The 14,937-nt window shown below is 38.4% G+C and overlaps 1 pseudogene; it reads left to right on the top strand.

Moving 5' to 3' along the window:
- The first annotated feature begins 3 nt into the window (after positions 1-3).
- Positions 4-13,780, top strand: LOC120287000 (annotated as a pseudogene).
- The last annotated feature ends 1,157 nt before the right edge of the window (positions 13,781-14,937 follow it).

Genomic DNA, 14,937 nt, shown 5'->3' with positions numbered 1-14,937 from the left:
ACCATGGGGAAGAGGTCCAGGAGTCAGAAAAAGGAGAAGAGGGGCTTTAAGAGGAGGGCTGTCGATGAAGACTCGGCCTTGGAAGACATTGATGACGAAATAGATGCCTGTGAGTTATCTCCCCCGGCTGAGTATCTGCTTACTGGCGCCACGTGCTTTCTATTTGTGTAAATGCCAGTGCGAAGTTTGCTGCTTTATAAATGGGTTGCTCTTATTTGATGTTTTTATTTGTAGTTCACAAACAAAAGGATGTTGTGCCGCTGAACATTCATAGTATGCTGGGGAGTAAGATGATGACAATGAAGAGCCTGTCTTTGATTTTAAGGTATATAAGTTCCCTTTGATGTTGACTTGGTCTAGTTCATCCGGTGAACTTCGTTTGGGACAGAGTTGGATTTTGTTTAGCGCATGGTAGGGAAGGTTTTTAAGGAATTTAGTGATAATTATATAAATGTTTGCATGAGATTTGCGTTTGAGTATTTGTGTGGATTAAACTGGTGTTGTGATAGCTATCTTTTTTGTGGTGATGTGACCTTTCATAAGGCATTCTTTTGTGGGTTTTCTTTATATTTTTCATATTAGCTGGTGAACTGTTGTGAAATTAGCATGCATGAGAGACTTCCTTTCTGATGTTCTCATGAAGTAATCATTACTTTTAAAATTCTGGAATTCTACTGGCCATTTATATAAAGGCGCTTCGAAATTGTTGTTTGTTGGAAAGAGAAATTCATGGATTATGGTTTCTTGGAATTTCATCTAGGACGAAGACGACGAAGACGAGGATGAAGATGATGACACGGAAGAAGATGACGCTCAATTGACCGGGCTTGCTGCGAAAAGTAAGATTGTCTTAAGTTATTTTGCTTTTCTTGAGTTACCATTACTGCCCACTGAATTTGTTCTTCTCTACATGCCAATTCATCAGAGAGTTCCTAATTCTCTGAAGTAAGTTGTCCTACCTGCTCAACATTTAATATCTGAACCTAAGTTGGCTTAAGCTCTCCAGTCAATAAGTCTGGTTAGAAAACTGGAAGTCTTGTTTGCCATGAAGTCCTTGAGAGTAAACGTGTTAACTTCCACTAGATGAAAAACTCTGAAATTGCAGTCTACGTGCATGTTCACTTTTGTTGAGTCTGGTTTTATGGGAATTAGGTACTAGTTATTGATGAGATTGGCCTAAAAATAGCTGTTTAATTTTTAACCGGTCTCCAACAGTTGGTTGCTCTGTGTTACACTCTTGTTTGCCTGTTCATGTCATTTCAACGGTAAAACCTTTACAGGTGAATTTGTGATGTTGTAACATCAAATAAAAGTGATGGAATTTGATCTTACTTGAATATGATATATTGGAACGTTTTTAGGGAGCTCTGCTATCTTTTCATAATCTTCTCATGAATTTGTGTGGAGAGGAAAAACTTCCTCTGATTTCGCCAACCTTGCCATAATAGAATGTACAGGTGAAGCAGCCAATAGCAGTATGCTCTTCTATTATAAATTTCACATGCTGCCATGCTAGGGACGCTACATCTATCATCTTTTATAATAATTAGATGGATGGTAATGGTAACAGTTACCTGTAAGAGAAGTCATTTTGGTTCATAACTGTAGCTCCACATGTATTATGTCTCCTATGAATGAACTATTCTAATAATGGGCAATCATTCAGCATATTGCTTGATAGGAGCAAGGTGATTGGCCTAGTGATGATCAATGTACCAAACCAAGAAGTCTTGCATTCGATTCTTCAATTCTTGATCCTCTTCATAGCCTGTGAACAAGAGGAGAGTAAAATATATTGTACGCCATTGCCTTGGTTCATTTTCCCCTGATGATGATTCACTGCTTCTTAAAAGTGTAATACCTCATGTAGTAGACAAATGCTTGGTTTTTGTTGGTGATGTTGGCTTCCACTTATAAAGTTCAATTTCCATATTGTTGTTTCGTTTATTTGTAGTTGCAAGACAGCAAAAGTTTTAGCAGGCAAAAATTGGTGGTGTGGAAGACAAAATGCACGATGAGGAGGAAGAAGATGAACACAAGAAGGCTGTTTGGGCAGAAGGAAGAGGCGGTACTATAATGCTGATGAGGTACGTTGAGTTGGAAATCTGAATTGATCCCTCTTTACTCTTCATCAAGTTGATACGGGGGTTCTCTGTTAAACTACAAATGGATTGTGATTTCCCTTGTTAAGTACTTTTCTGAAGAACCCGAACGCTTCATATTTGGCTTTTGAGCGAGCTTAAATTCTGTGATTCTTTATTCGAACCACAGGCAACCTCTAGTGATGAGGAAATTCCTGCAGAGGAAGAGGCAGTGGTGTTAAGATTGCAGAGGGAGAAAGCAAAATCATTATCAATGGTGGACTTTGGGCTTGAAGATATTAGTCCAGATGAGGCCACTGTGGAACCAACTTTAGGGGTATCATTTTCTGATAACCTTGCTTACTCTGTGGCTTTGAAGTTGTTCTGAAATGTTTTCCCCATAGAGGTAGGTGGAGTTTCGAAGTAATAGTGCTATTTCAATTGCAACTTATTCATGATTCTTCTGGAAATTACGGTTGGAGGAAAAGGTAAATCTGAATCTGGCTTAGGCAAAGGCACTGGTGATGATATTGTGACAGCTTTTGAGGAGAGAAAAAAAAGATTTGAATGCACTGTCAAAGGAAAAGCAAATGGATGTTGTATACAGGTATTTCCTCTCTTAAAGTGAACTAAAAGCTGCTTTGGTTAATGTGTTGCTACTGGTTATGGAATTTTGACTGAAAGTAGCAAGAGTTTAATATCTTTTGCTGGGAAGATCAGTATGGGAAAATTCGATAGACCGGCACAATGTATTGACCATGAACATACAATTGATATTGACTATGACCTCTTTTGTATATGGCTTTACATTTTTTGGGCTCTTTTTGCATATCGGTTTTCACCCCCTGATGCCCTCTGGTTGAACTTTTTATCTATTAAAAATAAAAAAGTATTTCCAAAGATGGATCTTGCAATGCATGTTTGTAATTGGTCAAGGTACATAAAGTGCTGCACTATGTTTTCTCATAATTCTTCATGGTGCATCCTGCAATTAGACTGTGGAAGCTTATGTAATTCGCATAATCCTTTTTGCATAAAACTGGATAACTTGGTGTCTTTGATTCCACTCTGCATCTTAGCTATTCCTATCCATCAGGTGGTGATTGTCAGTCCTTTCAGATTCATGAGAACTATGTGCTGAAATTTCTGAGAACTATGTGCTGAAATTTCTGGCAGGATAAACTAATCAAGCCAAATGTTCAGAAGTAGAACTCAGCAATGTTTTTCTTCCTTGATTAGAGAACCTACTAGACAGCCTAAGGATGGTTTGGTTATGATTTTGAAGAAACAAATAAAGCCAATTTGATGAATTGATTTTCTGGATTTTACTTATAAAAGCAAACGTTAGACGTGAATGAAAAGGGAAAGACAATCAGCAGATTTCTCCTCGTATATCTCACAATATTTTCCTACTGTAATGTGGTCTTTCAGAGAAGACATTCCATTTTTTAATTTCGTAGGATTTTTATAAGCCACCTCCTTGTTGGGAAAAGAATTTGTCAAGCTAGATGAGGAAGACATCTTAGTGGTAAAGGCAAATGAAGCCGATCACACTTGATGAGAGGAAATAGGTGGGATTGTTGAGGCATGGTAGATTTTGCAATAATTGGGACAATGTTAAATGAGAAAAATTCTTGTTCATGAGAGAGAAGCAAATAAAGAAGTGGTTGGAGTTATGGATTACATAGAAATTAATAATTCATATGTAATATAGTCATCAATTCAAAGATTTTATTCCTTGTCATACTTGATCTCATAATATGTGGTATTTTCCAGTCAGAAGTTATCTGCATCCAATCCTACTACTTAAGTTAACAAATGAAACATAAGGGATATTATGAAGTAAGTTCCCCTGCATTGAATGAATTTCAAAGTCACCAGGAAAAGGAAATATGTATGTAGTCTATTTACTTTATATTTCTGCCTCTTTATTTAATTGAATGTTTTTCTTGCAGTTCTGCTCTGGAATTGGTGGGACTGCTGTCTGAGCTTAATGATGCAGTTGAAGAGCTTGAAAGCAGAATCAATCCGCTTCTAAGCAAGGTATTTATTCCACTGTCAAAGAGGCGTGTGCTAACAGATGACTTGTTCTTTGAATCTCTCTAGTATGGAATGATTTCGTTCACGATTTCTTCAAGTTTTCTTGGCAGAAATTTATATCACTACAAAGATTGCTTTGAAGGTCCCTAGGAAGGATCTCACCGAAGGGATGAATTTTAGCTATCCAATATTTTCTGTTATGCTTTTGGTCGAATGCTTTGGTGTCTTGCTTTGAAGTTTTCTTGGCTTGGATCTTTAATATTTCTTATTGTTTGAGCTTATTACTATAATGTTTTAATTCCATTTGGCTTGTACAGTGTTGTTTCTTTATTACTCGCTGTCTGTGGTTTCTGTTGAATGTGGAATTTGCAGCTCATACTTTATTGTTGTTCGGCATGTGTCTTTTATTCTATGAAGGTTAAAAAGAGGGAAAGTACAATGAAAGGAGGATCACGCTATTTGGAAGTAAAGCGGGTTCTGCTGCTGGCCTATTGCCAAGCAGTTACTTTTTATCTCCTCCTTAAGTCTGAGGGACAAACAGTTTGAGATCATCCTGTTATAGCTCGCCTTGTAGAGATCAAAAGCTTATTGTAGAAGGTATTTAAAGAAGTTATATAATTTGTATTGGTTATTTTATCTATAAATCTGCACATGCATACTGCGTGGCATGCCAATGAATATCGTTGTTAACTTTCGGCCTACTTGTTAATTCCTATTGGAAACCACTCTTGGGCATGATAGGCAAAGTCACAATACACTCAACGGTGTCATTGCTCCTGTCATCATAGTGATTATGGGTAATATGCTACTCAAGTGTGTGGACGTACTTTTTAGCCTATTCATTTTATTTTTATTTATTTTTTAAATTTTCTTGTGTTCAGTGATCTGCTAAATGTTGTTGTAGTTGTCTCTATTTGTATGTATGGCTGTTTGGTTCAGTCTATGTTGCTAGTTGAACATCTTTACTGAAATTCCATTGATTTTTACATTTCCATTTAGTGAGGACTAATGAACCATTTGGTTGAGATGTGTAAGCCATTTATTTGTGGCGTCTCCGTATTCATTATGCTGGAATCAACTTTAACTGGCACCTGATCCTTATGAAATCATGATCTTTCTCTGTAATCCCTAATCTTTAGTGTGGTGTAGTATTCTGAGGGTAGAAGGGGATGACTGGAAGGTTGTCAGGATTGTGCGAATGCATATTTGTTCGTCAACATCTTTTGCAGTTAGCTTTTGGTTTCCTTGAGTGTTGACTGACTATGCATGTGCCTGAAGATTGCTCTCTCTCTTTTTCTCCCTGGGTGAGTCATGCATATAACTGTACTGCTTGCTCACTCAATGTTTATGAACATATTGCTGTACTGCATTGGATAGGGTTTTTGTCTACTGTCATATTACTTTTCAGTCTTTATTTTATAGCTGTCGGAAGTCTTAGATGCACTACGTTAGGCAGATGAAACAACTTGATGAAAACCTTCCGTCTCACCTTGAAGAGATTCTAAAACAAAGTACTTCAGATGAAATGCCAGAAAAGTTGGTGAATGATGAAACTTTGTTGCAATCTGATGATTCTGATGAAGATGACGAGTCCATTCCACTGCCTATTGATGTTCAAGATCAAGAGGCAAAAAATGTATGTTTCACCTTAATCAAGATTGTATATTTGCCTCCTTGTGTCCTTAGTATGAACATGAATGTTGGTTTGCAGCCTCATGAACCCATTCAGGACGATGAGAATAATGGAGAGAAACATAAACCTCAGGTGAGTCTGGCTCAATTGACAGCACTAGAAATGTCAGTTCCTCTCTCTCCAAGCCGCATAAAGTAGTTTAAGTATTCTTGTATTTGATTATCGCAAAATTTGGCAGAGGGAACAATTTAGGGTGCAAAGCTTGAAGATGTTAAAGGTTAGGGCTGCCCTTGAGGAAAAATTGAGGCACAAGAATGTTTTTAGTTCAAATGGTTCAAAAGGGGAGAAAAACCAAAGAACTTCGAGACCAGTGAACGGGTACTGCTTTAATTGCCCACACCTGCTCTTTGTTTTAATTTAAGGTGTTTACTTAGGTTCCTTCTTCAACAGGCAGCTGGAGACCTATGCAGATTTCGATGATCGTGCTATTGTAGCATCTCGTCATGGTTGATGAATGGGCATGCAGGATCATTCAAATTAACTAAACTCTCCAATCTTCTGCGGGTTGAAAACAAGAGAGAAGGTTTGGATCTTGGCATGATTATGTTCAAATTTTTTCCTTTAAGTGCAAGAGGTTATGTGATTGATCAAAATGTGTTTGCAACAACTAGGCTGCTTCCTACCAGGGGAAATATATGGGTTAAATATTCAAAATGAAAGTAAATTTCCAGTTGGTGCAGTCCTTGAACAATGTTCCTAGAAGATGTTTCTGATGATTCAAGATTTAGTTGCTCTAGAATGGACGAGTCTGTTTGGGTAATCTGGTATAGATGGAACTAACCACGTCAGTAATATACCTAAAACATTACAAAAAAGAAAAGAAATCATCATGGGCTACAATTAGGGTATATGGCTAACACATGTTAACACTTTGTTTTTGCTTATTTTCATGTCATAGAATAATCTTGTATGGATTATGTCAAGTAAAATACCGAAATATTGGGAAAAAAATATTCTACTTTCCTGTCCCTTGAAGTTTTTGAGGAACTTTTTTTTATTCTCGTGATCGTATTGAGCTTTCGATGTTGTCTCGTACCTTTCTCTGTCCTAACTCTTTTTTGATTGTTGGATATGTTAGATGCAAGATGATAGATTGATATACCTTCCATTTATATGATTGTTAAATTACCTAGGGTTATAAGTCGACTTAAGTACAATCTTTTTATGGATTGGATTTGCGCTGAATTTCTACTATATTTTTAAACAAATCAAGTGATAGTATCATATTAGTTTTGGAAGGATTCCAAGGAAGCTCTAAGTGACATTACCATATTAATCCTGAAATGAATATTACGAGTGACAAGCTTTTCACCTTGCTCCTGGAAGGTCATATCAGGTGATGATGATTTGCCAGGGAGGGATGATATTGGAGAAAGGCGGAGGAAACATGAGCGTTAAGTATTGGCTGGAGCTGGAGTTAAGTCAGAGGATGATCTCGGTGACGAAGATGGGAATCTTGAGGCTAATGGAGGTGATGATTCTGAGGAAAGTGAATCTGAAGAGTCAGCCAATGAGTTTTATAAGCAAGTGAAGCAGCAACGAGCTGCAAAACTTGCCGCCAAAGCAGATATGTATACAAGGTCTGTTTTCTGTTGCTCATCTAATATTTTCCATGTTGATCTTAATGTGGTCCCAGAAGAGTGATATTAGGCACCCATTTTGATCAATCAATTACAACTTATGCTTTGTGTGAAGAGATAATTGTTTTCTAATTCACAAAATAAAAATAGGGTTACAAATATATATATGTGCTCATATGTGCTTAACCCTACTCATAACTAAGTTACTATTTTACCTTTATTACTAACAATATTTCTTAACACTCCCCCTCAAGTTGGGATATAGATATCAAATAATCCCAACTTGTTACATAAGACGCTCACTCTATTTCCCCATAGAGATTTCGTAAAAATGGTTGCGAGTTGATCCTCTGACTTTGTGTGTTGCAGAATAATCTCATCTTTCTGAACTTTTTCTCGCACAAAATGACAATCAACCTCAATGTGCTTAGTTCGCTCATGGAAGACTGGATTAGATGCATTATGAATAGCGAATTGATTATCACAAAATAGCACTGATGGATTTGAAGGTGACATTCCAATCTCTGATAGTAACATTCTCAACCATAGTAATTCACTTGTCACATGTGCCATAGCACGATATTTAGCTTTAGCGCTTGATTGGGAAACTACATGCTGTTTCTTGCTTTTCCATGCTACTAAATTACCCTCAAGAAACACACAATAGCCTGAAGTAGATCTCCTATCCACAGGACATCTAGCCCAATCGGCATCAGAAAAGCCTGCAGTGTTTAGATGGCCATAATTCTTGAACTGTAGTCCTTTACCTGGCGCTCCCTTCAAATATTTGATGATTCGAAGTACAACATTCCAATGAGTGGTACGAGGAGAACTCATGAATTGACTTACTACATTAACCGCGAAGGATATATAAGGTATTGTGATAGTAAGATAGTTTAATTTACCAACTGATCTTCAATACTTTGCTAGATTATGTAGTAATTCTCCATGTTTTGTATCAAGTTTCATATTGGAATCCATAGGAGTATCGACTGGCTTTACTCCAAGAAATCCAATCTCACCAAGGATGTCCAGTACATACTTTCATTGTAATAAATTGATACCAACATGTGAATAGGATACTTCAATAATAAGAAAGTATCGAAGACATCCCATATCTTCAGTACTTAATTCTTTATGCAGAAATTACTTAAGTTTTTGAATACCACCTGAATCATTGCCAGTAATGATGATATCATCCACATATACAACTAGAAGGATACAGCTAGTTGAAGATACAGGGTTGAAAACTGAATGATCTACCTGACACCGTTTTAATCCAAATTTGATAACCGTATCACTAAATCTACCAAACCAAGCACGAGGAGACTGTTTAAGTCCATACAAAGCTTTGTGTAAACGGCATACCACATTCTCCCCTTGAGCAATAAACCCAGGTGGTTGCTCCATGTAGACCTCCTTAGCTAAGTCACCATGTAAAAAGGCATGTTTCACATCCAATTGATGAAGGATCCAGCCAAATTACACAGCCAATGAAATAAAGACACGGATAGAGGGAATTTTGGCCATAGGAGAGAAGGTGTCATTATAGTCGACACCATAAGTTTGAGTATACCCCTTCGCAACTAACCGTGCCTTCAATCGATCAAGAGTACCATTCGGGTGAACTTTAACGGTGAAAACCCAACGACAACCACCAAGTTGCTTATTAGTAGGTAAGAAAGTAAGCTCCTAAATTTTGTTTTGAATTAGTGCCTGCATTTCATCTTCCTTGGCACGACGCCAACCCAGATGAGCAAGAGCTTTGATAACACTGCTAGGCACAGAAACGGAAGACAACGATGGGACAAAGGCAGAGAAGGTAGGAGATAAACGATCATAGGACAAAAACTTTGAAATAGGATGACGCTTATTAACACAATAAGAAAGACCAGAATAGGGAGAATAACGATCAACAAGACGACTAACACAAGAACGTGTACCTTTTCGAGAAGCAATAGGCAGATCCGGATCATAGGCTGGCATTGCAATTGATGGGGGAACAAATGAATCAGGTGTTGATGAAGGTTGTACTGTCATAGTTGGAATTGTACTTCATCGATGATAGGTGCGGTTAGCAAACTAAAATTTTCTAGAGTTAACTGAAGAGATGGAACGCAGTGGAAGCATTGGTAGAACACAATCATCACTATCACCGTGTGTCTGTGGAACATTATGAGAAGAAAAATATGACTGATCTTCAAAGAACATCACATCTGCAGACATGAACATGCGACGACAAGTAGGACAGTAACATTTGTATCCCTTCTAAGTTCAAGAGTATCCCACAAAGACACATTTTTTAGCACGAGGATCCAATTTATCAAGACATGGAGTAAGATAATATACAAAACAAACACACCCAAAGACTCGAAGTGGTAAAGAAAAAAGAGGACGATTTGGATGTAAAATTGAAAATGGTGTCTTCCCTTGAAGAACAGAAGTTGGAAGCCTATTTCCTTACCTACTAATAAACAACTTGTTGGTTGTCATTGGGTTTTCACCGTTAAAGTTCACTCTGATGGTACTCTTGATCGATTGAAGGCATGGTTAGTTGCGAAGGGGTATACTCAAACTTATGGTGTTGACTATAACGACACCTTCTCTCCTTACCAAGAAACAACATATAGTTTCCCGATCAAGCGTTGAAGCTGAATATCATGCTATGGCACATGTGACAAGTGAATTACTATGGTCGAGAATGTTACTATTAGAGATTGGAATGTCACCGTCAAATCCATCATTGCTATTTTGTGATAATCAATCCGCTATTCATATTGCATCTAATACAGTCTTCCACGAGTGAACTAATGTATCATACTCAGCACGTGTTAATGTAACTGAATTGCCTGTCTTAAGAACTTGAGTTGAACTTGGTGGAGCCATTGAGGAAGGACCAAGAGAATCCTCAACCTCTGCATATGTAGCAATAGATGGTTTGAGCTCTAGGTGAAGTGTATAGCAATAAGCTTCTGTATGTCCAGCTCTTTGACAATGATGGCAATAGTGGGAACCACGACTATTCCCAGAATTGATGGTACCACGAGTCCCAACTCCCCCTTCACGGCCTCCATGACTTCCGCCATGAACAACACTGCGTCCACGACCTCGATAACCACGACCTCGAGCTCCACGTCTACTAGAACCACAAGAAAGCATAGCACTAATCTCTGCCGCCAGTGTGGAAGAACTCTTTTCAGGAATTGTAGAACGGAGAGCCTGGGAGAAGACTTCATCTACAGTGGGAAAAGAACTCTGAGATATAAAATGCTGACGAAGAGATGAATACTCAGGCCCCAATGACTTGAGATATAATATTACCCTCAAATCCTCTTGGCGTTTAGCCAAAACATCCGGATCGTTCGAGGCAGGAAGATAAGTATCCAATCGTTGGCAGAGAGTGGTGAACTGAGCATAATGATCAGACAAGGATTGATCTCCACGTTGAATATCAAATAACTTTTCCCACGTGTCACATACTCGCATCATATTATTTTGCCCTGAATAGAGTAATGCACACTTATCCCAAATTGCTTTAGTGGAGTCACATTGAATAAAGCGAGGACTGACTTTAGGGTCCATGCTATTCCACAATAGGGTCCAAATCATCGCATCTCCTACAATCCAATCGGCAGCTTTACTCGTGTTAGACAATATTGTAGACGTGAGATAGTCTAGTTGTCTAGTGGTAGTAAGATAGACCTCGACTGCTTTAGACCAAGATGGATAATTAGTTCCATCTAACTTGACAGATGTTAATTGAAAATGATCAAAAGGAGATCCAGAAGTCGATCCATTGGTCGCCATTAGTGAATAAAGAATGATTGAGCCCAAGAAATGAACTCCACAGTTGCCAATACTTAATTCCAATAATTCAATCAAATATACAAAAATTCCAAATTCAACCGAATCACCATACGAATCACCAAAGCACCAGTATACTCATTCTCAATATCCCTATTGATTCAATGCAACATCACTTTCAAGTGCGGAACAACAACTCTATCCTCTATAATAATAAGCAAATCTATCCTCTACAATAGCTACTTCCAAAATTTTGTGCAGTACAAATAATAAAGTGGGTTACTGTCCACCACTAGAAAGTCATCTCCAGCAGTTAGGATATCTAGCTTTCACACATAAGACCCAAGTCCCCGCGCATCTAAACCTCAGCATTTGACCCAGGCATTGATGCCTCGTGGGTATTGGAAGAACCATCAACAACTAAAGAATCGCCTACTTTATTACCAAAATGCCCGGTTTCCTCATCATTTGACCTAGGAATATGACTTTGCGGTAGGGCTGCTTCTTCTTGGGTTGTATCTCCATCTCTGTCTCTGGATCTTCTTGGTGGGTGCTCTTGCAAAAGGGAACGACAACGGCGATGGGGGGCTTCGAGCAGTAGGTGAAGGAATTCAAGATCGTGGGGGATATTTACTTGGTGTGGATAGGAGACCGCCTCCCTTTTTCACTTTGTGTGGTTGGAGTGAAGGAGAGAGAGCAGACATAGGCACACGCACAGGGCTCAGACAGCCCTACTGCTACTAATTGGCGATTCCAGGGTCGGCAAATCCAACCTCCTCTCCCGATTCAAGAGGAAACAAACAAAGACTGAACCAATCCTCGAGAATCCGACCTTGAGCTTGATAGACATCGAAACTCTGATCTCTGTGACAACGATCGGGGACGATATATCAAGCGCCCCAGCTTCCTCTGAAACTCAGCACGATCTGATCAATACTCCATAGATCGCAGCTGAATCTACCAAAGCCACCTCCTTCCATCCGCGATCGAGAAATCGAAGATCTTCACACGCACGGATAGGACCTCGATATCCTTCGCAAGAGCCACGCAAGGCAGCAAGATCCGAGAGCCTTTGATTGGTGACGGTGCTGCTCTTCAACGGCATCCGGTGCAATTTGCGACGGAACAGTGGTCTTTGGAGGCACGACCTTTTCCGGTGATGGAACAGTGGTCTCCGGTAATCTGGCTGCTAGTTTTTTTTTTTTTTTTTTTTTTTTTTTTTTTAAGTGTGGCTCTGATACCATGTGAAGAGATAATTGTGTTCTAATTCACAAAATAAAAATAGAGTTACAAATATATATATATATATATATATATATATATATATATATATGTGTGTGTGTGTGTGTGCGCGCGCGCGCGCGCTCATATATGCTTAACCCTATTCATAATTAAATTACTATTTTACCCTTATTACTAACAATGTTTCTCAACACCTTGAAAAGTAAATTAATAGTTACATGCTGGGTATAGAACAAGGAGATCCTAGAAATTTCTTCAATCATGTATGAACTCCATAATTATACCTATTTAAGATTTTTTTTTCTGCATTTCTTGAAAATTTTTCTTAGACATTTGATATCAAGGGTTGAGACGTTTACTTGCAAGGAAAAGTCCTAACATTGAACAATCTTTTGGGATGAAGACAAATTTTTATTACTAAGTATAAAGTGCAAAATAACGCGGTGTGAGTGTATAATGTGTCTTCGTATAAACAAATCATTTCTTTCTTTCTAAGAGATATTGAACCTTATCGAGCATCTGGATTTAGCTAAAATTCGAACTAACATTTCTATGAGTTTTATCTGCTTTCATGAAATAAGGAAGATGTTATATCAATCTTTTTGCTACTTTATCCTATGGACTTAGCAGGAAAAGGAAAGAGAACTTTTAAGGAGGGTGAATAGCATTCTGGATCTAATTAAAAAGTAGAAATTAAATGAAGATTAAAGAAAAGACCTGAGAGAGCTACCAATGCATCAAAATCACGGACATATGGCTTTCAATATGCACGAGCTTTCTTTTGTCTTTGTGACACACATGAAAACTCAATGGAAATATTTAGTGCCATGTCATGATAATATTGCTCTCAGAATGTATTCAATTTGTTGTTGACTTTGATGCGCCTACAGGGATCCGGCAATTCCATCCTTGCCTGAAACAGTCTATGGAAAGCGCCATATCACTTGTTAGGTGAGCTTGTGGACTATGGTTCAGGTCAGTTCCGTTAATGGTCTTAACTACTAGTTGCCATAGTCAAAGATTTAACTTTTGCTGTGCAAATGCTTTAGATGGAGAAAAATAGAGGACTGACCCGTAATCGGAAGAAACGAACGAAAAATCCAAGGAAGAAGTACCGGGTGAGTCAGGAGAATCAGATTCTTGATGTATATTCTCATGTCGACTTGCAATATTGCCTGGAATTATTTATGTTCATTTTGCGTGCAGAGTAGGCATGAGAAGGCAGTGATCCGATGAAAAGGGCAAGTTCGGGAGGTCAGGAAGCCTTCTGGACCTTATGGTGGGGAAGCATCTGGTATTAATGCAGGAATCAGTCGAAGCATAAGATTCAAGAGCTAAATGCTACTATTTTGGGTGGAAATCTGTTGTACGGACTTTGGATCAACCTGCCGGTGATTTGGGTGACATGCGTACATATATATAGATGGTTGAGTTTCTACGATTGCACAAGAATCGGTGTCTAATGGGTGTTGTGTGGAAGAACACCCTAACTAAATGAGAAAAGTAAACAAGAATAATCAAGAACACGGAAATTTACGTGATTTGGCAAAAAAATCCGCCTACATCCACGGGAGAGAGAGAGAGACAATTCTTATTTGAGCATATCACAAGAGTACAAGGTACAATGCCGAAATAAATATATCTTCAGGTCCCCACTTTCCTAAACTAACTGATAAATCTTCAGTGATTATCCCCTATATATTAGAGATATCATGATACATCCCAGTTACATTGAATCAGGACTATTTCCCATGAAAGTCTCTTATAGATAGGTCCAAATCTAGGAAATATATTTGGAAACAAATAGCCTGCAATCTTCAAGCTTTCCTAGATTTCCCGATTGAATTTTGTAGAATTCAAGACAACATCAGCAAAACTCTCCACCTTTGGCTTGAATAAAGCACAAGCCTCCACTTGAACCAAGAAAACGAATATATCTCCCTCCACTGTACCTTTGCAAAGGTACGCTCGCACCTGGATCAGTGCAGCCTCCATCAACTTCAATTATGAGTGAGAGAAATCAAGTCCTTGCAGGACTTGAACTTCTCTGTAGTAATTGTCTTCGTGAGCATATCTGCAGGATTATCTTTAGTATAGATTTTCTTCAAAGCAATGCTACCATTCTCCACAAATTCTCAAATTTTGTGGTACTGAACTTCAATGTGTTTCGTTCTGGAATGGAACACTTGATTATTCATGAGACATATTGCGCTTTGGCTATCGCAATATAATGTAGTAATTTCTTGCTTTATACCCAACTCTGTGACCAAACCAGTCAGCCATATTCCTTCCTTCGTAGCCTTAGTTACTGTCATATACTCAGCTTCGGTTGTAGACAATGCTACAGTAGGTTGAAGCATTGCCTTCCACAAAATAGCTCCACTGCCAAGAGTAAAGACATATCCCATGATAGACCTTCGCTTGTCCAAATCACCAGCGAAGTCTGAATCAACATAACCTACTAAGTCGATTGATCCTCCCTTGGAACTGAACATTA

The sequence above is a fragment of the Eucalyptus grandis genome, chromosome 8 (genome assembly GCF_016545825.1).
Source record: "Eucalyptus grandis isolate ANBG69807.140 chromosome 8, ASM1654582v1, whole genome shotgun sequence".
NCBI classification, from domain to species: Eukaryota; Viridiplantae; Streptophyta; class Magnoliopsida; order Myrtales; family Myrtaceae; genus Eucalyptus; species Eucalyptus grandis.
This window is presented reverse-complemented; position numbering and strand designations above follow the sequence as displayed.